General features: G+C 47.1%; 1 long non-coding RNA gene across 3 annotated transcripts in view; it reads left to right on the top strand.

The window, feature by feature from the left end:
* The first annotated feature begins 791 nt into the window (after positions 1-791).
* Positions 792-25,914, top strand: part of LOC130144687 (uncharacterized) — a 29,239-nt gene continuing 4,116 nt past the window's right edge. The window contains exons 1-8 of one of the 3 annotated variants that reach the window (XR_008820217.1): positions 792-1,480; positions 10,556-10,786; positions 11,410-11,887; positions 12,567-13,321; positions 14,582-14,988; positions 19,019-19,173; positions 20,234-20,553; positions 24,874-25,007. This is a non-coding gene — a long non-coding RNA (uncharacterized LOC130144687). Of the gene's footprint in view, positions 1,499-10,555; positions 10,787-11,409; positions 11,888-12,566; positions 13,322-14,581; positions 14,989-19,018; positions 19,174-20,233; positions 20,554-24,873; positions 25,008-25,914 lie in introns of all 3 variants that reach the window. The other 2 variants (XR_008820216.1, XR_008820215.1) reach the window with 2 other exon arrangements.

Below are 25,914 nucleotides of genomic sequence, written 5' to 3'. Positions count from 1 at the left end.
ATGGGACGATCCCTGGTTTCCTGGCAGCATCCCTCAGGATGTTTTCCCCTTGTGTTTAAAGTGAGGTTTCTGCGAGGTCTTCCTTCCCCAAGCTTCTCCATATTAGCTGGAAGGTCGGTACTTTAATACGAGAGTGGAGATATTCCCAGAAACCGCACAATTGTTTCTTCTGGTCTTCCTGATAATTGGAGGGGCTAAGTGGTAAACAATAAGCACGAATTTATTTGCCATCAGCCTAATGTGTATTAGATGGATAATGTGACAAATTGTTCAACGCAAGCTATAAATCCTCGGCTCGGTAGTTTCACACCTCTCGGGATAGTGGAAGCAGCCTTACCGTCCTTGCCTCGCGCGCCCTGCGTGCACAGAAGGGCGATGTGCTGGGGTCGCTCCGTTACGCGGTGGGTTAGGGCAGGTACAGCTCTCGCACGGTGACAGGTTTCTTCGGTCCGACTGTTGGTATGGGTCCGCATTTGTCAGCCTTCCCTGCTGAAATATTTGGGAGTCGGTTTTGAACTACGTTTAGAATTTATAGGCATTCGGATCCTTTTGAGAAAATAATTAGCTTAGGGCTGTTCGTCGAAGAAGAGATACCCCTGGATGGGCGTTTCGGAGCGGTGGGGCTGTCGCTATGGCCCTGTCCCCAAACAGTCTGCCTTAGTTCAGATACCGTATGATTTAGATGTTTATACATCATTCTTCTCTGCTGGCATGCACATATATGGTGTGTTCTATTTTAAAAATAAGGATTTGATTTATACTGTGACAAGATGAATATAAAAAATGTTAAGTCAAAAAAGAAAACATTACTTTGCTGTCTTTGCTGCCAGATGTCTTCCTTCCAAAAATAGGGTAAATATAAACACTTGGGGTTTTTGCCTTACTCACTGAAATGGTAGAAGGTACCTTCAGGGCAATAAATAAATATTTTGTGAGGGAAGTATTTCAAGGTTTACTAAGTCTTTAAGTTAAAGTGTTCCATAATGGTTTATTTTACCTTTATAAATTACTATGAAAATATTTTATGTAAAGGAATAGGTAGCTCATGAGCAACACTACTTCATGTCAAATTCTGCATCTTCCAACTCTGATTTGCTTCTCTGGTTGAAGGTAAGAGACTGCGGTAGAGGGGACAGAGCGGTGATTAGGGTGGACGACAAGCTGAGTAAGCTGCGCTGAGACTTCAGGTAGAGATTGGCTTTTTTTTTTGTGAATCTCTTTTCTCAGTGACATTTCCAAACCAGTAACTATTTGAAAATGGAGTTGCCTTGCTTTCTCTCACCTTGGCTGAAGAGGAACTGTCTTAAAGGAAGAGCTGAGAACAACCTCCGCAGTACTCTGTGCCTTTGTCTTCAGAGCCCTGAGAGACAGAGGGTGGTGGAGCCAACCCCCCCGGGCGGAGGAGCGATTCTGGTCCTGCCCTCTGTGATATGGGGTGCCGTCAACACCGGGCGGTGGGGCAGAAGAGGAACTATGGCAGGTAGCAGACACAATTACGGTAATTACGGAGGATTATAGGGAAGAGTTTAACTGTGAAGAGGAACCGAAGGAGGCCGCTTCTTTATGTGATGGAGAGGATTTTGAGGGGAGTGCAGGTCCGAGGACAGCTGCTCTCTCTGAAGAGCAAGTGTGCAGAAACTTGACGCGAGGCTTCTCCAGATTGCTGCTGCCTGTAGGAGCTCGCCTGTTGCCAGAACTGCTGATACCTAATACTGGTGGGTTTGCTGGCTGGCTTCTGTGCTAGAAAAAGAAGCCACCAAACTAGACCCACATGAATTCTCGTGTTTCCAAGATGATCTCTGTTGATATGGCTTTAGTCCTAGATATGACCTAGCTCTACATAATAGGGTCAAATAGAAATAACGTGGAAATACAAATGTCACTTTTCATTCTTGCAGAAAACCTTGAAGAGGGCTCCAGCTTCCTTCTTGGGACACATGTAGTCCTATTTGATCCTCTGTTTTAAGGTGAACATACATATGCATGTACAACTAGTCCTTAAGTTTCTGTGCAATTTGCTGACTTCTGTGACATGATCCTGAGATGACTCCAGCTTTGTCGTTACTCTGAGTAGCCCTTTTCTCTAGGCAAGGTCTTCCACTGAAAACCAGCGTGGCATTTAAATTAAAAAAGGTAGGTTTTGGTTAGTATCTACATGAGGAGCCTTCACATTCTAGAAAGAGAAGACTGAGGTGGACAGACAGAAATAAAGGGTATGTGTACATCTTGTTCCCACCTTGTGCTGTCCTTGTAGATGGATCCTTGCTTCCAGGTTTGATTTCGGACAACTTCATGCTTTTCTGCCTCACGTCAGATTTTGCATGCTACCTTCTAGCAGCCCCTTGTGTGCTCTCAGCTCCTCATGGCGCTTTTTTTAGGGGATGCAGGTCCTGGGCAATTTGCTTGGTCCTTCTCTGTAATAATTTCCAGGCTGGAGCTTTCTTTTCTAGAACAGTTGTAGTTACTTCTAAGAAAAAGAGGGCTTCCTCTTCTCAAGTGCTCACTTGAAGCAATTGCTCCCTTTCTAAAGAGAGATGCTGCTCAAGTTGGGGGGGAAAAAAACCCAACAAAAAACCCCCAAAAAAACCCAAAAAACAAAAAGGAAGGCCCAAACCCCTAAAAGGCACATCAGGAATTTCATTTCTTTAAAAAGCCAGAGGAAGGCACGTCTGCATGGCCTGGGACCGTCTTAAAGGACCCCCAACAAGCAGCTACTGGAGTACAACTATCCCTGTGCCACACAGCAGCTCTCTGTGTGTGCAGCAAGTCCAGGTTGTCCAGGATACCTTGTCTTCCAGAAGGAAAGTGCCTGCTTTTGCTACATATCAGAGATTTTAATCTTTTGTCACAGGCAGCAGGGAGATCTTCAGTTCACAGATTCTTCTGGGAGGAAGAGATGTGGATGTAGAAGATGCAATATGAAAAGTACTGTCAGTCTCCCTATAAAAGAGAGAGATGTGACATAACCCAGGTGTGTAAACCCAGTGGGTTTAAGCTGGAAAAAATCTTTGGGTATTAATCTGGAGGTTTAGCTCTTCTTTCTCATCTTATTTGTACTACATATGGTTGAAGCAGTGTAGTGCAGAAAAGGAAAAGTACTAGGAATGACACTTCTCTGCCATAACTTGGAAGAAAAATTGTTTTGTCCCATGGGGGTAGGAATTAAAATTTGTCAGTGTTTTCTTTAAGTGTGTGTTTTCTTTCTGCTTCGTAATCTCCAGAGAATAAGGTTCCAGAGCCCGTCAGCTTTCCCACATCCTGAGAAAGTTGGGAGTACTTTCTTCTCAGCATGTCTTTTTCCCTTCCCAAGCAGTTGCACAGGAAAAGGCGAGACCCGTTTGCCTCGCTGCCTGTGAGCACTGCTCCTGATATAATGACCCAGTCCAGAGGTGGATGGTGAGGGCTGAACCCTTTTAGTCTTGCTTTCAAAATGGTGAAGTCCCATCCTTTGTTTTTTTCTAATGGTTTCTGGTGGCTGCCACTCATTTCCTACAAGCAGAGCGCTGTGGAAGGGAGGGCAAGGTGTGTACGTGTGGGGATGGGTCGGCGGCTCATTACTGTCTTATTTTGTAGCCTTTGCTGCTTGAATCCAGGGGATGTGTCTGGAAATCATTAGGGAGGAACAGAATGTGCAGCTGTGCACTTTAGCTCGAAAGAAGTGATAGGGAGGGGAAGGGGAGTGGGAGCCATGGTGAGTTGCTGGTACAGGTAGGATAGCAAGATGTACGGTGACTTTAATGGTGCGGCTCCACAGACATGCTTTCTCTATCTTCCCCATCTTGTGTCTCTTCTGTTCTTGTGTCAGCTTTTCCACTACCCACATGCTCCTTTTTTGTTTTGTTTTTTTTATATTTGTTTTCCCATCCCATATTTTGTTTGGCCTTTTGGCTGTTCTCTTGCCCTTGCCTTTGTAAGCTGTCATGCCCAAGGGTTATACATAGTGCACTGGGAACAACTGAGCGATGTACATTTTGGCGCCCAGTGGATCCCAGTACTGCTGGGAAGCCTGTAGCTTCTTATGGGCAAATTTCATACCGACGTGGCGGTGAATAGAAAGGTTTGCTTTGGGCTGAAGAAGGGTGTAGAAACACAGGTCAAAGGAAGGCCTCGTGCCATTTATCTTCAGCCATGGACAAACATGCTGGAAGGATGTGGTTAGTCCAGTATCTGCCATCAATTTTGTTAAGTTATCAGCTCATCCTTTAGATGAAGATTTATTAAAAAAACAGTGGGTCAAAAATGTTTTTACAAATAAAAGGCCCAAAAGTGCGACAAAGTCCCATTTTTTTTCAGAACAGAGTTATTGTAAACATGATGAAAAGATAATTAGAAAGGAAACTAATGCAGGCTGAACAAACCTGGCATTTCACATATGACTTTTATCTGAGTGATACACTCCCCAGCAGAAAAAATACCTCATGGCACTGCTTGTTTTTTCCACTGTTAGTGTCTTAAAGTATTCCACTTCCAGATCTGAGAGGCTCTGTGTAAATACCATAAACTGTAGCTTTCCTTGTTATTTATTCCAGTGCGGTTTTTTGGTTATATGTATGTTTTGTCATTTTCCCTTTTTTACCTGAGAACTACTGAAAAGCTGTGAAGATAAAAAGGAAACATTTTGTGCCAGGACTTGTTGAGGTTCATTCCGGGAAATAATTAATTATAGAAAAACAATTCATTTTCAGAAAAATAATGGAAATATTTTCAGAGATCTAGTATAGTATCACATTCTGCTTTTGCTTGTGTAAACGCAGGTACGCTGAAGTCCTGCAGTAGCAGTGATGCAGTGTGTATTCTGTAACTTGTGTCATTTTATCTGTGTCCTGGGATGCTGCTGAACAGTGTCTTATTAAAAACCAACAGCAGACTCCTCTTTCCAGGGGATATGAATCTGATAAGCATCAGTCCCTTCCCTATCCCCATAGGAAGCTCCTGCCCAGAGGCAGGCTGAGTTATTCTTAGACTTTTGGAAAGTCTTTCAAAGAGTAAGTTTGTCAGCACGTTAGGACCCACAAGGGAGGGAGAGATGCAAAAAGGAAGGGGCAGGTAGATGGTGACTGGGTCATGACAACCCTCGGTTGCCAGTCAAGGCTAAATGGTCATCTGCCTCAGTGGTACCCTCCTGGCACGTTTTTGGTGAGAGCTGGCTGAAGTAAGCACACTGCTCGCCTTTACTTGTTGGTATAAAATAAGAGGGGGTCTATGCATTTAAATGAAACGCTGCCATCATATCATTCAAGGTCACGTTGTGAGTCGCATCCTGCCCTGCCAGCCTATAGGAGGTTCTTTTTTGCAATAGTTGATTAAAATGGCAGTCCTTAGCTTTTGTGCTCCTGCTTACCAAAATACTTATTTTATTCATGTGAAATGCTTGTACACCAACGCATGCAATATGAGAAATGAGCAGGGTCTGGAAACGCTGGTCTGTCCCCAGTCATCGGTGTTAGTGGGATGTGGCAGGATGCATCCCACGGTTGGAGTGCAGGGATGGGGGGCTGCAGGCTGCTCGGGAGGGACAGGCAGGGCAGGACACCCCTAACTGTACGGTCCTCACAGTTAGGGATGATGTGTTTGAGAGCTGCTGGGTGAGGATTAGGGGGGTGGAAAACGAAGCAGATGTTGTAGTTAGTGGTGTCTGCTGGATGATTGCCTGCAGAGTAACTCATCAGTGCTATCAGGAGAAGTATCTGGATTGGTAATCCTTGTCCTTATGGGAGATTTCAAGTTCCCAGACATCAGCTGGGAACGCCATACTGCTGTGACAAGCAAGTCTGGGAAATTCCAGTAGTTTGCTAAAGATAACTCCTTGTACCCAGTGAGCCAGCTGGGAAAGATGCCCTCCTAGATTTGTTATTTGTGAATAGAGAAAGTCTCATGGGAGACGTGCTGGTAAGTAGCTGTCTTGGCCGCAGCGACCACAAAATGGTTGTGTTTAAAACTGTCTGCGTAATGGGGAAAAAGGACAGCAGAGTTGCTATCCCGGACTCCAGGAGAGCAAATTTGAAGCTATTGAGGGAGCTATTTAGCAGAGTACCCTGGCAATCCGCTCTTGAGGGCTTGGGGTCCATGAGTGCTGGTCAGTTTTTAAGAACCACCTTTGAGAAGCTCAAGGGGAGGCAATTCCGCTGTGCCATAAACCAAGCAAGCGGGGCAGGAGGCCAGCTTGGCTGAACAGGGAATTCCTCCCAAGGAAAAGGAAATTGTACACACTCTGGAAGAATCTAATCGCTGTGGTCCATGTATGCAGGGAGAAGGCATGGAAGGCAAAAGCTGAACTAGAGTTGAAACTGGTCAGTGTTGTCAGACAACAAGAAAGGCTTTTTCAAGTACATTAATAAAATGAGGAGGTCTAAGGAAAGCACTGAACTGCTACTTGTTGAGGGTGGTCACCTGAAAAATAGAGATGAAGAAAAAGTGGAGCTATTCAATGCTTTCTTTGCCTCAGTCTCTAATAATAACAAGAGACCTTGGGTTGCCCTGTCCTCTGAGTCAGAGTACCATGACTGCAGGTACAGTGGCTTTCCATGTTGTGGAAATTTGACTTGTCCATTTCAGTGGACACCGCAATTGTAAGGGACCCATTGCAACAGCTGAATGTTCGTAAGTCCGTGAAGCCTGGTGGGATCCATCCCAGAGTACTGCAGCAGCTGGTAGATGTTATGGCAGGATCCCTCTCAATCATCTACCAAAGGTGTTGGTGCTGTGGGGAGGTCCCTGCTGACTGGAAGCTAGCCAGGGTTATTGCAAATTACAAGAAGGGCATGAGGGAAGACCCAGGCAATTACAGACCTGTTGGTCTAACCTCAGTACCTGGAAAAATTATGGAGAAGACCATACTGGGTACTACTGAAAGACATTTAAAGAACAGTGCAACCATCGGGCATGGTCAATGCGGGTTCCCAAAGGGAAAGTCCTGTTGAACTAATTTAATATCCTTCTGTGATTAGAGCACACGCCTAGTGGATGAGGGGAAGGTGCGGATGTAATTTTTCTGAATTTAGTAAGGCTTTCGATCCTGTCCCTCACAGCATCCTCTGGACAAGCTATCCAACTGTGAGATGAGCAGGTACATGGTCATCTCTAGGTGAGCTGTCTGAGATCTGGCTGAACAGCAGGGCTCAAAGGGTTGTAGTGAATGGGGCTACAGCTGGCTGGTGACCAGTGGTGTTCCTCAGGGTTCTGTTCTAGGGCCAGCTCGGTTTCATGTATTTATCAATGATCTAAATACAGGAGTTGAATGCACCATTAGCAAGTTTGTTGATGATACCAAACTTGGAGGTGCTGTTGACTCTCTCGAGGGACAAGAGGCCTCACAGAGGGATCTAGATAGATCGGAGCATTGGGCAATGATTAATGGGATGAAATTTAACAAGTCCAAATGCCAGATTCTGCACCTGTGATGGAGTAACGCTGGGCACAGGTATAAACTGGGAGAGGAGTGGCTGGAGAGCAGCCCTGCAGGAAGGGATCTGGGGTGCTGGGTGGCAGCAGGCTCAGTACGGGTGGCAGCAGTGAGCCCTGGCAGCCCAGAGGGCAAAGCCCACCCTGGGGTGCATCAAACACAGCGTAGCCAGCCCGTCGAAAGAGGTGATTATCCCGCTGTATTTCGCGTTGGTGGGACCTCACCTTGAGTACTGTGTGCAGTTCTGGGCCCTGCAATGTAAGAAGGATACTTGAACACGTCTGGAGGAGGGCAGCAAAGCTGGTGGAAGGGCTGGAAGGCATGTCCTGTGAGGAGTAGCTAAGGAATTTCAGTTTGTCTGGTTTGGAGATAAGAAGGCAGAGGAGTGACTTCCTTGCTTTCCGTGGCTCCCTGGGGAGGGGAAGTGGAGGGAGGTTCTGATCTCTTCTCCCTGGTATCCAGTGATAAGATGAGTGGGAATGGTTCAAAACTGCTCTGTGGGAGGTTTAGACTGGACACTAGGAAGCATTTCTGTACCAAGAGGGTGGCCAAACACTGGAACAGGCTTCCAAGAGGGGTGGTTGATGCCCCAAGCCTGTCAGGGTTTCAGAGGCATTTGGGCAATGCTTTTAATAGTGTGCTTTAACTTTTGGTCAGCCCTGAAGCTGTCAGGCAGTGGGACTAGATGATTGTTGTACGTCCTTTCCAACTGAGCTATTCTGTTCCATTTTTTCTATAAGGAAAGTTATTCCACTTCCATATCCCCAAAGGAACTCAACATCTAATTTGATCATTTGTGTTTAATTCTCTTCCAGTGGAAATGACAGCCTCCATAAAATCAGGCTGATATTGTTAAACTGATATTCCAGGAAGGACTGTCAAATTGATGGGTTACAGGAAACTCCAGGGAAAGTCTGAGTTTCACTAGGTCCGAGGAGGAGTGACCCATGACTCTTTAGTTTTCCCAAAGTTAGAGACAAGCACAGCCTCGTAGCTAAAAGCGGTAACTGTTTATTTGTTACTGTGCATTGTCATCAAACATTTATTTAGAAAAAATATAAAGTTATTTCTTTTTATGTAGCTGGCAAACCAGCAGCCTTTGGTTTCCAGGAATAGTGATTAGTAAGTAGGGGGACTGGTCCGTGTTTGGAGTGCCTTGTACTCTATAGGTTCTGCCTGAAACCTCGTAAAGTGGAATATTAACTGGGGAGAGATCTGCTAGCGAGGATGTAAACCCCGGTATCTTTAGTGTGCAGCAGGCTGGCAAGAGAACGCCAGGGTCCCCAGACTAACTCCAGATTAATTACCATCCCTTCCTGACCAACCACAGCACAGAGACAGAAGCAGAGGCTAATTTCTTCTCTTGTGGAAAAGTTTTCTCTTACCCTGTAAGCCAACCTGCGGAGGCAGCGGGGCAGGTTGTGTGCACTGCATGTGTCACCAGTTGATGTCTTGGCTCACAGGATACAGGCTGGCAGTGAGGATTCGTGATTTAGCCTTCTTGATAGCCCATTTTATTAGAGCTTGCAGTTACAGGGTATTAAACCACCTTTTTTTTTATTGTTCGGTGAGATTTCTGGGGCTTCTGATGTGGAATAAATTTTTCCACTATCAAGTAAACCCCTCCGTTCCTGGCATGCGAAGCAGCTGCCTATATTCCACTTCGTGGTTTTACGTTCCCTGGATCTCTTGTTCAGCTCGCGTGAAGCTGGGTGACAGGCACTGGTTGGGGTAATACTGTAGCGCTGCTGAATAGGTGTGCGGTGTGGTTTGGACTGGGCTTCAAAGGTACTAAGCTGATCCTATACGACTGTATTAACGAATTTGCCCGAGATAAATAATTTTAGAAGACTTTCACTGTTAGCTACGCTCTTGGAGTAACACCTACGGGAGATTTAATCTCTCCTAAGCAAATAAATAATATGCAACCTGGATCTGCTTGCAGCATATGTTTTAGTAGAAGGTCTTCCACTTAGAGGCTGAAGTTCAAATGTACCATAAAGGCCAAACAGGTTGAATGTCTCATCTTGATTCTGTCTCCCATCCATTTGTTATTTGTGCAAAATTACTTGCGTGGAGTTTGTTTACTGTATTACAGGCTTACTGCTGAAACTGAAAATCAGGAAATTAATCTAATGCATGGGAGGGAACAATGCAAAAAAGTTAACTCATTTTAAGTTACGGGATTCGTATATAGTCTTGGCTTCTGTGTAAAATTGATCTAAATTCAAACATACACTTAAGTTAGAGGTCCCAGGCAGCACAGAACTTTTACAGCCATTACACAATCTGTTGGCAAACCAGAATTTTTTAAGAATCTTGCATGGAAAAAAATGCATGTATGTCTACTGAGGTGGACCAAAAGCTTCATCTTAGATGTGAAGGTATAAGACAGGCCTATTCCTTAGTCCTAACCCAGGAGAAGAATTTTCTTGCCTGTTAGCTAGAAATATGCTCACTTGAGGTGTTAATGGTATTAAAATATTATTCGTGTGAGGCTCAGATGAGATTGGCGATATGTTCAGTCTTACAGGGCCACAAAGAACGTGTTGGGTTTTTTTTATGGGAATGCATACTTGGGCTGCCCCATGAGAAACCTGCGACACTGACATGGTAAGAGGCCATCCAGTCCTGTAGACATCATGTCCCTAGTAAAGGTGACCAACAAAGTATGTGAGAACTGAGCTGCAATGCTCTTTCATGAAGATAGACAAGCCTCACTAAAACTAAATGAAAATTATGTATCAGCACTCTCTAAACTGTTCTGGAAAAGGCTTTATGTCCTTTTCTTTGATGGATTAGTAAAGCCCAGATAAACCGCTCATTTCTATTTATTTTAACATACTTGGCAAAACTCCTCCTAGTTCTCCCTAGCTCTAGTTTATCAGCTGGTGTCATTTTAAGACTATAAATGTGTTGTATGGGCAGCATTTCCTGGCGGGCTTAATCTGAAGTTGAGTGAAATCGGCAAGGAGATCCTCTCTTCTATGCCCTATTTAAACCAGTCTGTGTTTTAAAGGCAAAACCCTCTTGTATTCTTAAAACTGTGTAAGTAGTTAGATTACCTGGGAAAGGGGGACTTTCTGAAAGCTGTGCTTGGAATGTCCAGATGCTAGGCGGCAACTATTTTACTTTTGGCTGTGTCCTATTTAGTTTCCTCTATTTGATTGGAGCGGAATTTGCCTGGCATGCCACAAAATCCTCAGCAAGACCCAAAATGTGGTTTTGGGAAGCCCACTGCCCTCGGGCTGCTGTCACAAAGAAATTCACAGAGGTCAACGGGAAAGACGGTGTTTATCCTAAACAGATGAACCATGGTTTCGGTTACCTTGTTGGTGAGACTAACTGGAATGGGCAACAAAGGATCCAGCTGATGAACGGGCGGTAAGTGATGCACGGGAAAAGGGTGTGTGAATTCCTCCTCTGTGCTGGGTGTCTAAAACTAATTGCATGAGGACTGGAAAAGATAAAGGCCTGGCCAGAGGCAGCGCCGTCTGCCCTCGACACCGAAAGGCAGGAAGGAGATCCTAAAAGTGTCTTGCCCAGAGAACAGGATGAATAATAGGAAAAACAGCGTTACAGCCTTCTGTAAATGGAAGTTATGAACGGAGAGAATGAAAAGCTTATGTACGTAATCTTGAATTGGCCTCCCTGGGTGTGTGAATGAGCACCGTCTCGGCCTGTTTCCCCCATGGGGCTCTCCCTCCTGCGGGGACACAGAACAGACAGCGCTCAGCTGTTCTGGTTGCTCAGGATGGGGGTTTCAGCGATTTTTCACTGCCCTGAGCGCTCTGTGTCAGTGCTCCAGAGGCCCAAAGCTCCCTGTCCCCCCCTCCTCCTCCCTCCCGAGGAAGAGGATGGCACGGGTGTGCAGAGCCCCTGGGAGGCGGGGGGTGCCTGGCAGCGGGCCGTGCGCCTGGCGGAGGGTGGGAGGCTGGGGGCTCAGGAAACCAGTGACTGCAGCCAGGCTGGAAGGGCTTCCTACCTTTGTCTTCTTTTTCTTTAAGAAATTGGAGCCATCAGGGGACAACGATGTTACCATGATGCAAACGTAAAGATGGCAGAAGGTTTGTTTGCCTACCATCAAAGCCCTTTGACCTATCCTTCCAAGGTCTCGGTTGCTTCTTCACTGAGGCAACCACATCTAAAATCACGGTTGATACGGTAAGAGGCCAGCTGATTTCCAGTAGCTACAGAAGAAAGCTGCACAGGAGCTAAAAGAGCATTTGGAAATTAAATAATAAACCATCTATTCTGATAGAGAGGAAATGAAAGCTTACATTCCTGTAGAAATCATTTCTTTGTGATTTGTTAAATCAAAGCAACCTGTCTGGAAAAAAAAATTGTGTTTTTCATCAGAAAATACTTTTTTTCTGAAGACTTCTGTTGACGTTTTAGGAGAACTTATGAGGAGACAAAACTCTGTAAAGCTATCCTGTGGGAAAGTCAAGGGAGCATTTATGATGACTGCATTAAATGTTACGGGTACGTGCCACGGACCTAAGCAGCGGTGTAAACATCCCCCTCCTCTGGGGTACCCTAGAGGGCACGATTTTCTGGATAGAGCTGCCAAATACCTTTTGTGTTTCTTTAGACAAAAATGCGGTTTTCATACACCTGAAACTCCTGGACGTTTTGCAAACTTTTTTTCTTTCCCATCCCAAAGCAGCTGGAGCCAGTGTGGCACACTGTCAGCCCAACCCCCTCGGTGTTTAATTTGGGGTGGCGTGTGGCTGTGCCCAGTTTGACCCCTGCCTGCCTCACTGGGACCAGTTGCCCTTCTGCACCCTCTCCTCTTTCTGTGGCTGTTGGCAGATGCTGGGCCTGTGGTTTAGACAAAGCAAAGCAATTATGCGGTGACACAGACACCTACGTGTCTGTGAAAATTATAGGGTATTGCTCCGTGTACAACACACCCTGAATACGGTCCTTCATCCGCTACACCTATAACCTTCCTACTGCGATCAAAATTAAATTTGCAATAAATTCAGGGAAAACAAAGATGAGGTGGCAGAGAAAAATATTTTTTTGAAAAGGAAATACATTAAAATCTCTATTTGGCAGCTGAAAAGCTGTACTTTGCCTGCTCATTATTCCAAAAAAAATACTTTACAAGCTCAGGACTGTCTTAGAAGAAACCAATGATATTTATTTCTTCTTATAGTAATCTTTCCAGCCCGGGGAGGGCCAGAGTGCAGTCACCATCTGTAAGAGGAAAGCCAGAACTCCGTCATTCAGACCTGTTTTCTTTGGAAGATGTGCCAGGGGCCCATCACTCCCAGCACCTGCGCTCTGCCCTGACGCTTCCCGCTGGGTGCTGCCAACGCTCCTGTGGGTTCCGTGACCCCTGGATGAGTTTGGAGGAAATCAGCCCTTGCACCAGAGCTGTGTGCTGGATCAGATAATCTAATGAGAGGTCTTGAGTTTTCCTGTGAGCTGTAATTGTTGTTAGCCCCAGGGGCACTGCCCAAGGTGGCCGCAGAGAACTTGTGTTTTCTAACAGTCAGCAAGCCTCAGCTAGTGGAACCCAAATCTTGTGTGTATGGATGGGGAACGAGACCTTTTAGCTTGGCTGAACCACAAAAGTTACCTCTACATGATTTTTTTTCTGACTATCTGCTACCCTTTTTCCTTGGGGATGCGGACATCTCAGCTGCCCTCACTGATGACTGAAGAAATTTTATTTCTTATTTTATGAGAAAGAAAAATACTCAAAGGTCACAGTATCCTCTCAGATCATGCGATTTGCTCCATGACATCCAATGGTTCCTATAATGGAAGTGTTTCTGTAGTAGCGGTGTTGAAGCGACGGTGGGAATACTGGTAGGAATTTACGTTCTGTGTACTTCAAAAGTAGGAGCTGCTTCAAAGCGCTGCCTGTGAAAATATGTGATTTTTAAAGCAAGACTCTTCACTGAAGTAGCAGACTAATCTACTAGGGCATGTATCTGGCACTTCAGTGTTAAAGCAAAGCAAGAATGGTTGAAACGTAAAGATAATCTAATCCTGTGCAACTAGTACTCAAAGGTACACATGCTGGCAATATAGCCCTTCTTTTGGAAAAACAGTAGCTAGCAGAAGGACGTTTATTTCTGGAAAAAGAACCCTGAGAATGCTAGGGAGATTAATTGTAGACATCTTGTTAAAATTTTCAAGACTGAGTTGAACAGTCTCCCTCCCCCGTATTTGGGTGAATTACGGTTCTCTGGGGCCCTGTAATAGGTTATGTTTGTTTTCTACTCTTTGGGAGATAAGTGATAGTTAAGGACAATAAGTGTGTTTTCTGGCTAGGGCAAGCTGTACTTTGTGCCTCGCTGGGACAGTCCTTTGAGCAAGGCATTTTACAGGGCTCAGAATAGCAAATGCAGGGTGGAAATTGCCACGTGGCGGTCCTTGCCAGCTCTGCCACCCATCCGAGTGCACTGTCACCCACAGCCTGGGACGCACTTCCCCTGCTGGCACTGATCTGCTGGCTGGACCTTGAGTAAATCCCCTTCCTTTCTTCCTCCCCCTCCTCCTCCTCCTCCTCCATTTCTGGAATTCATGACAGAGGGGTTATGCTGAATGGCTGACCTGACGTTCTCCTGGCTTCATGGACGTCATGCTTTGATCACAAAGGGCATGACGGCTTTTCCAGGAGCCTTGTCCTTGGGTAAGGAAGGAGGCAGTAGTTTGGGATTTAGTCTTTGGTTTTCCAAGAGGTGTTTGATGAGTGTTTCTAGTGGTTTATGTGTGAATTATTTTAACAGAGCAGCTCTAACAGTAGGTCATGCCAGGAATGCGACACCCCTGCCCCCACATACTGCAGAGGAGTTGGCCTTTTCCGTGATGGAAGGAGGTTAACTGCAGCTGCAACCACTTGCGTGGTACATCGGCTCCCCTCAAATGCTCTCTGCTTAGGCAGGCATGAAACCATCAAAACACTCTTTTTACTTCTTATTGATTTCCTTCCTTCTCACTCACCTGCCAAGAGCCCTCAGGAGATGCTTATCCCAGAACATGGTTGGGACAAGCTGCAATCAGATGGTTTTTCTGTGCGGCAGAAAACTGGGATTCTATCGCCACCAACCACTGTGTGCAAACTGATGTCTGCACTCGCCTTGTCTGATATGAAAGCTATAATGTCAGACCCACCCTACTTCTCCCTCTTTTACCTAAACGCCTGTAATCTCGCTTCAGATGCTACAGGGATCAGAGGAAACCTATGGGCTGGCCAGAAGGCCATCCCATCTCTGACTTCCATTTGCCGCTAACTTGATGCTAGTGGGGAAGAAGGCGAGCCCACTCCAAGCCTGCTCTGCATTGCTGAGGATGCGCTCCAGCCCTCCCACTGGCACCTGCCTCCTGTCATCTGTAACATGCTCACTGCTCCAAGCTCCTGGGAGCAACCCTGGACCTTCAGTGGTTTCCACTCCTTCGTGTCTGAGGGGCTGAGAGAGGCGCTTTCTGCCACGGCTCATAGTAGCTGCTCAGTTTTTATCCAGTGTTGGTAGCAGGACGCCCACAAGTTAACATGGATCGAGGATATTCAGTCCTGGATCACAACCCAGTGAGTGGATCAAACTTAGATCCAGCATACACATCAGGTGAGCAGATCTCATTCTTAGACCTGCCTTAATTAATCCAGGCAGATGTACTTTGCTGCAGTTGGAAAGAAGGCTTGAGGATGATGGAAACTAAGTGTATGACAGCAGACCAAAATAAGTCGCCTTCTCCTTGGTGAAGCCCATACCGAAGCCACTGGGTCCCTACCCTGGGGGTGGGAAGGCTTTCCTCACAATGAAGCAGTCAGTCAGCCTGTTTATGGTGATTCATCCAGTGGCCACTTAACAGTAATGTGCGCAAATTGTGAGAGATGATTAATTTTTCTCCCACGAGTCTTAAGGGAGTTGGTGGTAGATGGCTCAGATTCAGCGTTCCACTGTAGCTCTCTGCAGTGGGTGGGATGAATCCCACACCGGAGTCGTGGCCCAGGGGGATGACAAGGTCAGTTTTGGGATGGGTGATTATATCCCATGTGGCAAATTAGGTTTTATTTAACATTTGAATTAGTTACTTCCGGGAGGAGAAAAAACTCCAAAGAAAGATAAGCATGTTTTGAAATACCGCATCTGTCAGAGACAAAGCTGGATGGGAGTAGAAAATGCAGAGAAATGGAATTCAAAAGAACCACGTTATTTTAAGAAAACAGAAAGAAGTCAATTATTTTAGCAGGTAATTTGGGACAGCCAAGTAGAAGCAAGCCTTGCAGATGAGGCAGCCTGTCAGCAGGTTGAGGAGGGGGATTGGGACCTGTGGCAATCGCGGAGCCACCCAAAGCAAAGACCCTCAGCTCCCTGCCTTGGCTTCATGTGGCCAGGCACAGCCGGGGCTCAAGGCAGGGTGGGACAGGGGGCAACTTCTGTCCCTCTAGGACATTCCTCAGGGTCAAGAGAGACAGGAGGTAGCAGAGATACTGTTAAGAAGAATTTTGCTTTATTTCTGTTTGGAATATAACTTTTTGGATTATATAGTCTTTCACTGACGTCAGAGTAATAAAAAGCACAGACTTAGAGAAAAGACTTGAAACTGAATAAATATTGTGAGATGGGTTTGGTGTTTTTTCGTTAAGCAAATTGAGAGTTGTCCTGGCCAAAAGTGCAAATGAAAATTGTAGCCCAGCTGGTAGTGCTGAAAACTGCTCAGAGTAAACCTGTGTGGCCATGGAATTTCAACAGTTTTGTGGGATTTTTCCCTCTGGACACATAACACTTCAGGAGAAGGAGCAAACGGGTGAGCAATTAAGCATATAATTTAAGGTGCAAGGGTTTTATTTTGATCTTAATCAACGGAAACCACTTTTTCCTTCCAAAGAATTGCAGAAAAGCACCTGATGTTCCCTAAAAAGAACAAGCTCTGTTCATGCACCATCACCGTGCCACAGTTCAGTGGCATGTCGAAGCAGGTGCCATGTCTTCTTTCAGCACTGTAAGAAGACAAAGCAAAACCAAAGAACCCCCAAAATATCACTCAAAAAGAAGAAGGGGAGGGGAAAAAATGAGGTTTGTTGAGTGTAGAGGGGTTGTGCCTGTGCTTTGATGCACTCATTGAATTTAGGAGGGCTGGTCTGCAGGCTTGGCTTGCACTTGGGGGCTAGGGGGGACGAAAAAAGGGGTCCTGCTCGCAGGGGAGGAGGATGCTGATGCTCAATCCCTGCCGTTCCCTGCCATCTAGTGGTCTACCAAAACTGTAGTCTTCTGCCCAGCATCTTACGGCAGGATCAGAAGTGAGGGAGGATGCTCCCAGTGAGAGGCAGTGAGCGTTCTGCCACTGCACAGCCAGGCGACTGCGGTGCTTCTGCATCCTCCCATCCGCTCCTCGCTGCCCTTTCATCTTCCTTCTCTTCAGAAGACGGCCAGAGGTCTTGGTCACTCGTTCTGACCTTGTCTAGACTGGCAAGAGCTTCAAAGTTTTACCTTGGGTGCTTGCTGGATAACTAAGGGATTTTGCCAGCGCTGAAGTGAAGGATGGGGATATCACAGATAGCACAGGCTTTTTGGTCCTTTGGTCCTTACTGGACTGGGTGAAGCAGCATCCTCCAGGCTTGAACACCCTGATGTGGGCAGCCGGGCCACAGGTGTGCTCCCAGCATTGCTACCAGCCATTCCCTGATAGCAGCAAATGGGTGAAACACTGGCAAACACTGGGAAAAAGTTCCCTGGTGAGGGCAACCCCCCACCCCCGGGGCCTTCCTTGATATTTGACCTGTGTTCCCGCAGTGGCATCCACTCTTTCTGTGAGACTTTACCCTCACTTCACTATTTGGAAATAACTATTAGATTAGGATGGTGAACTCAGAGGCCAATGTTTATAATAAGAAGAAACGTGACTTGCAAATGCAGGTGCATGGGCTGCTCCGACAGTTCCATCCCTCCTCTGTACCCACTCATGGGGACTATCAGAGTTGTTCTCTGTGTACACTTTCGGTATGTTGAATAGATTTCAAGCGTATTATTTTTTCCCTGGAAAGACTTCGAGTTGTGTTCAGCTTTTTACACAAGCAGCGGCCCTGCGCGAAAGTAATCCTAACCGGGGTAACATCCAGGGTGGTGTTTTTGCAAGCAGGTTCAGATTATCAGGGTGTTTAGGAAAACCACCTCCCAGAGGAAGTAGGGTGCTTTGACACATTCATCCAAAATTTCCAGTGGTGCAGAAAAGGAAAGACAACAGTGTGTGTTAAAAGTCTGGTACTTTCCACTTCACCCTTTGTGGTAATGAGATAAAGTAAAAACAGGAGATTGCTTTGCCTTTTTTGTTTATATCCTTTCCCATCCCCCCCCTGGAGAAATCAGAGCATATCTATTAGAAGTGGGGTAGGATGGGCAGGTGATTTCCCTGCCTGTGCTGGGGGCAGCAGGGCAGGATCTGGCAGCCTGGACCTGTCCCAGCCCCCATCCAGGAGCAGGGCAGCCAGGAGATGGACATGCCCCATGGACAGCCCCAACCCTGGTCATCAGGCACCCCCCTGGGGACAGGGGTAGAATGTCAGCTCTTGAGCGGGGTCTGCTACCCCACTGTTCAAGCCACAGGTGATGGATGCACCCTCTAGGACACAGAGAGGACGCGCGTTATTGTGGCCAGAACTGGGGCTTCTTGGCTGTGGTCCCAGCAGCAGGTGGTGTGGATGGATTAGGTGCCATGCTCCTTCCCCGTTCTTTGCAGAGAGGTGCTCTTTTTGCTGATGGTGGTTGTTTTGGACCACGGGGAGAAGAGCCACCTCCTTCTTGCCTGCCAAGCGGTCACGGTGGCTGTGGCTGCTGCAGCGTCCAGCCAGGCAGTGCAGCCTCCCCAGCATGTGGGACCCTCTCCTAACTCTGCCTCTGTGGTGAGGGTGCCCCCCGCGCTCCCTGATACATCTAGGAGCATGATGGCCAGAGAGCTTTGACAGATTTTAGCTAAGTTTGTGAAAGATCTAAGCTAACTTCTCTTTCTGGTCTGTCTTCAGACCCTATCCCATGTAAGTGAGATGCCAGAGCATGTGTCTCGATCGCCTTTGGTCAGGATGGGTGTGCAAGGAATTCTTGCAGTCCCCAACCACAGAGCAATGAGCTGAGCTATTTACGTGCAAACCCACCACCGAAAGAGCTCGGTTCTATGTTTGGCCTGATCAGGATGCATATCTCTGGTTCCTAAGGTAAAAGGATACCGTGCCATCTCTTCAGGGGAAGGAAGGAAGAAGTTATGTGTTCCTAGCTCCTTTTTCAACAGTCTTTGCAGTAGGTGTTGGCAGGTGTGTTCAGGCTGAGGATTGTCACAACTCCTGGCAAAATACATGCTTGTAATACAAAAATCAATTTTTAGCTGTATAAAGAGTTTTCACAACCCATACTTCCCTTGACGTGATGCCCCTAAGATTGTTTTGGTGATATTAGGGTGCTGTTATGTAATACCTGTCTGTTTTCTGCAACGAGAATGGGGGTTCCAGATCTATGAATTCACACTCTTTTATCCAGCACAGGGCACCGTTTGATTTTATTCTCTCCTGTAAAGCAACCAAGGAATTATTTGAGAACTGTATTTGCTGATTCAGAGAAATACGATCTGAGAAGGTAGCAAGTCTGATTTTTTTTTTTTTAGGCATTGTGCTTCAAGAAAGGTGTCAACCAGCTGGAGAGAGCAGGGAGAACAGCAGCAAGACTGCTGGTCTGAGGAAAGGCTGGAAGACTTGGAGTTGTTAAGTCTACTGGGAGAAGTGATGTCTTCAAATACATAAAGTCAAACCCGTTAAGAGGGTAAGAGTGAATGTTCTCCACACCTACTTTAAATAGAATAAGAAGTAACGGATTTAGGTCTGTGAAGGGATTTTCAGGCTCAATATTAGGAAAAGCCTCTATTGGTAGAGGTTATAAGATGCTGGAATATGGTCTTGAGTGGCCAAGACCATCACTACAGGTCTTAAGACACAAGTCAGAGAAAAGCCTGTTTAGGATGGCTTTGGTATTGTGGTCTTCTCCTGGATCAGCCTCCTTTCTCTTGCCTTTTACTCTGCAATTGTAACGCCGTCTCTTTCACATGTACAAATAGGAAACGGGGAGTGTTGAAAGCACCCGGCCCTGAGCAAGCCCGTGTGCCTTCAAAGCTGGCTCTAGTTAAAGTGCAGGCAGGACAAAGGGGTGGCCAAAGTGCCCCATCCAACAGAGATCTGCTGTGATCTTACGCGTAGCCCTGTGTGGCTTTACCAAGAGCAGATGCATCGTATTTAGCCAAAAATGTGTGCCTATGCCTTTCAGGAAGGCAGTTCCGTTTCATTATTGGAACTGACAGCCAGAAATTGTCTGATTTCCAAGCGATCAGCACTCACATTTCCTAGATGTGGAACAGGTGCATTTTTTAAAAATGTGGAGAAATATGCTGCAAAAGCTACTTCGGAGATGACTTAAATTTCTTCTCTTTTTGAGTAGGGAAGAATGTTCCCAGGGCTTTTGGTGCTGGTGGCAGATGCGGCAGTGCTAATTCTGATGTCAGGTATCCTCTTGCCAACAGGCAAGTGCTGCAAACCTTTAGAAGATGAGAAACTGAAGCATTGCATGTCCACCTGACCCAGTTAAAATCTCTCTCTGAGCATTTGTCAGCTTCCACATCTTGGTGGAAACCTGCCCTTCAGCAAGGGCTACACCCCTGGAGGAGTGCTGCAAGGAGACTTGAGGTTCTCCAGGGTCCCAGGGAGATGTTTTGCTCTTGTTTTGTTCACTGAGCTTGCTTCCTGGCACCTGCTCCTGCGATTTGAGGTCAGCCAGAGTACTTTCACACTTCTCATTTGTCTCTGGTTTGTCTTTCCTTTCTCTTTTGCAGGTTTCGAGCTCTGATGCTCCAACAAAGAGAAGAAACTACGCACTGGAGGATGAGAGCTTGCATGGGTATTGAGAGCTGTTCTCACTCAACCTTTGCTCCATCACAAGTCGGTGACCAAAATCAAAGCAGGCTTCTCACACCCCATCACTTGCTTATGATCCACTGTTGCTGCTCTAGTAACGCCTGTTCCCAGCCTGCAGAGAAGAGGAGGCTGGTACATCGCAGGGGGTTGCACCCCCCGAGCAAGGCAGCCGACCATCTCGTGCACCTGTGAGGTCCCCAGCTGGGGAGCTGGTGGTGACACTATAACCACAAACCATGTAAGGTGAAGTTTTGTGTCTGGCTTTCTTACCATGACAGAGGTTGCCACTGTAGTTAGCCATTTAAATGTGATTTTCCTGAGAAAATGGAGGGTCTACTGAACCTACTGTTTTCTTCCAGAAAACCACAACTGTTGATGTCTAAGGCATGGATGAAGGGAGCTGCAAGTTATTTAATTCGTGGTTTTTATTAAATGCAATTGAAATGGCATTTCTCAGAGCTTCTGGGCCTCCACAGGATTTGGGAAAATGCAGCAACATGAGGCTAAATCCCTGACGTAAAGTTTAGGTAGTAGACTTCTGGCTACTAACAATGTAAAAGAGGAATTAAAAAAACCTAGCAGAAGCCACCCCTGCTCCACCATCCTTCCCATAACCCAGAAACACTAGAAAGTAGGCAAGTTTCATAGCGAGCACTGAAAGTCAACTATCCCCTCTCTTTAACTGAGGCGTGCATTGGTTTAGAACAGGTTACGTGAGAGAAAATAAGTGCAGCCCTTGTGACTACAGCCAGAAATGTGTGAGTAGTGACTTCACGGGTTACCTCGAGCTCTGTTTGAAGAACTGTCGTCTGAAGCCTGAATGCCCACACAGCAGGTGGGGTGAGGTGAAGTAGCTCTGTAGATTTCGATGGTGCTGAATCCCTTTGTGTTGGGTAAAAAACCAGCTCTTTGCAACCACAAAACGAACGGTGCTGAGACCTGAGGAGTCATGGTCTCAGTCCCAAGTCTCGCTGTGCAGACCCGTGTTGGTGCACCTGACTGGGTGCAGTCACTCTGTGCACGCAGTCGGTGTGCCTTTTTCCAGATACTACCCAGCTGAGGGGCAAGTCATCCCCAGAAAATATTATTAGCCACAATTTCAGATCGCAAGACATAGCTAGGTAGTTATTAATAAGTTCAAGAGATTCTTATTAGCCAAGGCAGCTTGATTTTAGGAAGTGCTGAGTCCCAGTGCATGTGTCTTGCTGGGGTGGACTGGGGAGATTGCCTGATACGATACTGTGGTTAGTAACCAACAATAATTAAAGTTCCTTTCCGTACATCAGTAGCATGCTTGTTGAGTACCCCTGCTTCTGGTTGCCTTTCCCCTTTTCCCAAGCTGCATGGTGAAAACTGGGGGTGTGTGCTTCTCTGCCAGGTGACAAGTTTGTGTCTCCGCCGCAGAGGTGGCCGAGCTGCAGCAAACACCGCGGTGCTGCTGCGGAGGGGAGTCTTGGCAATGCTATGTGCGGGCGTCTGATAACTAGAAACCAGTGCCTATGCACTAGCTCGTCTAGAAAATCTCATCTAAAGAGAGAATTTGAGTTGGTTTATCTGAGAACAAATGCCACTTGGATGAAAACCCAGCCAACGTATTGCTAGCTTAAAGCCAGCAAAGTTTTACTCTTCATTTGTGCTAAACGATGGCTCCCGTGTTCTCAGTTAAGTCCGGTTACATCCCATGCCAAGCACAGCCTTTACTCCAAACTTCAGCTGATGGAGCATGCAGCCTGACTAAAACCAATTGTACAAGACACGTAATTAATTATACAAGTCCACTATAGCATAACTCCTGTCCCACAGGCCACGATTCATAACAGTTAGAAGCTCAGCCTCTTGAATGTGTTTCCAGACCTGGTTATCCCCTGTTGCTTTGGCTCTCCTCCTTTGGCTGCCTACAGTGGCTGTGGCAGTCGTGGCCCATCCGTCTGTGTGTACGTGCGAGGAGGCAGAAAGGGAAATCTGCGTTGGGGCGAGCGATGTAGGTGTGTTGGTCAGTGATGCAAAGGGCACAGTCTGGTTACCTGTAGGAAACAGGGAGTACGAGTGCGGTTGATTCATGTGACTGACACATGCCACCGACCTGTGTGGGTGGAAATGGGGAGTTACCTGGTTCCCAGGTGTTTTCCTTTTCATTAGGTGAGCAGGAATGAGCATGAGCAGGCCTGGCCCAGGGGGAGGCTTTTTGAATGCAAAATAGTAGTTGCCACTTAAAACTCAGAGGAAAATGAGATTTCTTCACTCTGTATTGAGGGACGTGGGGTTGTTTTCATCTCGAGCTTCATAGTTAACTCTGCCATCCCCTAGGCTCGGGTGGTCTCCTTGGGGATCTTTATCTGGGTGCCCGCTCAGGTCTTCCTCTCCTGCTGTCTGTCTCCCTCTGAAATCTGCTCCTTTCTCTTCCCCAGCCACCATCCGTGTGTCTGCCTCTCTCCCTGGTTCCCGTTCGCCTGGGCGGACATTTGTTGATGTGAAATGGGGTAGGGAACCAGAGCCATGGAGACCGCAGAATGAGGAACCCTGTGCAAGGAGCAGGATGGGGAAAAGCCCACCCAGGGACATGGGTGTTTGCCTCTTCCCTCAGCCTGCAGGTGCTGTGGTCTAGCCTCGGGGCTCAGCTCCAGGCTTGCATCCTCCATCCCCTGGTGAGGACGTGGGATATAGGGAGACCCAGGGAATGGTAGCACTTGCCTGGAGGCTGGAAAGATCCAAGCAGGCGACACGGGGAATGGCAGGGGGTGCAGGGAGCAAGGCTTTGGCGTGGAGCTTGGCTGCTGAGTCCCGACCCATCCTATGTTTCCATCTGTCTGTGCTGCCCCTTCTTCCAGCACCCACTGCCTTAGCGGTGCAGGTACCGCAGGTACTGCAGGACCCAGGTGGAGCAGTGGGGCGAAGCGAGGGGCGAGCATTGGCTGTACACCCTGTCTCTTTGCCCTTGGGAGCACTCCTACAGCTTCCAGCCCTGGACACTCTTAGGGGGAAAGCAGCAGGAAACTTAGCAACGTAGGGTGATGCCTTTTTCTTCGAGGCGCGAGCTCTGCTTCTCACGTTCATGTCGCTGTAGCGCTCCCTTCGGCGCTCTCCTCGCTGCCTGAGAGCCTTGTGAGCTGCAGTGGGGTCAGGCTGCCGCCGGGATGTGGTGGGAAGTATTGCAAAGCAGGTAAGTGGAGAAGCAAGGCTCGGCGAGCTGCTGCTTGGTCTGGCAATATGAAAAAGTTTGTGGTTTGCCAGAAGCAGCCCCCCATCCGATAGGCATTTGGGGGCCAAGAGTTGGCAAATGTTTAAGCCTCACGCTCTTCTAAATTTTGTATGTCTTTATAAGGAAGCACAATGGGGGGAATAAACGGATAAAGCAAAATGAGGATGGCTGATGTGTTTTACCACAAGCCTCATCATCTCATCTGGCCTTGTAGGAGGTTTGTGTGCTGTGCTGGTGCTTGGGAGGGTGGAACCAGCCAGGTGTCCCTCCCGTGCAAGAAGAGATGGCAGTGACGAGCAGTAACGTGCTTCACTGGCATTGAGCCCTTCAGCTCCTCAGGCTTTGCTGTTTGCCTTCCACGCGGGTCTGTGGGTGTAACGAAGAGCTGCAGAGCCGTGTTTCTGTTCTTCGGGCTTCCTGTGTGACCGTACCCATACAACGTATTTGGGGCAAAAGCAGCAAAGGAAAGACAAGTAGAAAATTCTGTAATATAAATCGGAGGCCCTCGGACCATGTCTTAGGGAGGCTGCAGAGGTGCTGTACACCTCCCACAGAATGGGCCCTGAGCCTAGTTGTTTCCTATAGTGCACCGTTGTGATTCTGCCGTTGTTTCCTTTAGTGCGCCGTTGCGATTCTGCCGTCATTTCCTTCAGTGCGCCGTCGCGATTCAGCCGTTTCACCGCGGGGTTTAACCCAATACCGGCTCCTTTCAGTCCCATGCTGAGGGCACAGGGGAATCACGAGGCTGCCCGGCTCCCACTGGGGTCCTGCCCCTCTGCAGAAGCTGGCGCCCACCCACCGAGCCCTAACACAGCCGCCGTTGGGCGCGATGTCTCCGGGGTGACATGATGTTACCGAGAGGTGCGCTAGAGGATCGAGATGAACATGTAGCAGCTTAAGTGACATAGTACAGCCCTTCCGTTCATGGGCCAGTTTTAAAGCCGATGGACGGTGGAAATAACAACTTTTTTCTTTTCTTGGAAAAGGTGGTGAAAACCAAGCGATGCTGTGATTGATCTGAATGGCTCATCTGCACCTTAAGAGGCAGATGGTTTCAGTCAACACCTTTTGTTTCCCTGCTTCAAAAGGCGCAGCCTTTCAAATCGTTTGCTTTAAAAGATGAATTTACCGCAGGCTCCTGTGCTTCACTTGTCTATGCTAGTGTGTCTGACGGTGAGGTGGTGAGGTACTTCCTGCCTGTCTACCAAAATCTCATTGTCCAAATCGGATTTGGCTCCCTGGGGACCTGAGGAAGTTCAGCTTTGCTGTACAGGTGAAACAAGCCACGTGAAGATTCCGCCAGGCTTTGTCCTCTGGATGCTGCAACACTTCTTCCCCGTGTGTTCGGTCTCGTTCTAGGTCCCAGCTGCCAGTCATCATCCTGGGGCTGCTCTGAGCCGACCTGCTGGTGGTTTCAGCTCACTGGGATGACAGAGGGAAAGCTGTACGTGCCCAGATGGATGCACTGCCGAGCTAGCTGGAAACTCAGACAGGTAACCTGCCTGTCCCCAGCACCCCTCCTTACCTTCCTGAGGGTCTTTGGACCCTTCCTCATACATACTATGGTATGGGCAGAGTATTGCGAAGCATCCTCGCCAACTGTATTGTTTCGCACGCACTTGTTCTCTGGAAGGATGGACTTTTTACTTTCCCCCTTCTGCCTGCAAAGGCTGTATCAGATCGTGGAAAGCAATCGGAGAAGTTTCATGCCTTTTGTTCAAATCATTTAAGCTCTCCACTGAATGGCTGTCCTTGTTTTTCAGTTTAAGACCACTGAGGTAGGATCTGTTTCAGAGAAACATTTTTTTTCTTGTTCTGAAAGCTACTTGTAGACTATGAAACTAAGTGTACCTTTATCAGCTGAGCAATAAATGCAACTAAAGGTCGATTTCTGGGCTTATTCATACCGAACTTGCTCCAAGTTTCCCATTCCTTCACCTAAAATAATTAGTCTCTAGCCATGCAAGGACTGGCCCACTAAAACAAAAAGTTCAAACTGAATTTTTCTAAGAGACAGTTCTCCTTTTTTTTTAGTGAGGATTACCAATGATTTACCAAATTGATCATTTATATATTAAAAAAAAAAAAAAAAAAACAAACCAAAAAAACCCACAACAAAACCCAAACTAAAATGTCAATATGTCTAATGGCTCGAACTAACAACTTAGTGCAGAAACAACTACCGCTGAGTTTTATGTACACAGACACGGCGACTGAGTTTAAGGGTCGGGGGGAGGCAGAGCAAGTGTACCGTGTGTGTAATAAACCATTCAGCTTACCTAAACAGCAGGGTGAATGTACACCGTGCGTAACAGCTATGGTGTTAGCTGGAGCGATACCAAGATAAAATACAAAGATAGTGTCTTATTTTCTTCCATTAACTTGAGTGCAAATCATCTG

This window comes from Falco biarmicus, chromosome 2, assembly GCF_023638135.1.
Source record: "Falco biarmicus isolate bFalBia1 chromosome 2, bFalBia1.pri, whole genome shotgun sequence".
In the NCBI taxonomy this organism is placed as follows: domain Eukaryota; kingdom Metazoa; phylum Chordata; class Aves; order Falconiformes; family Falconidae; genus Falco; species Falco biarmicus.
This window is presented reverse-complemented; position numbering and strand designations above follow the sequence as displayed.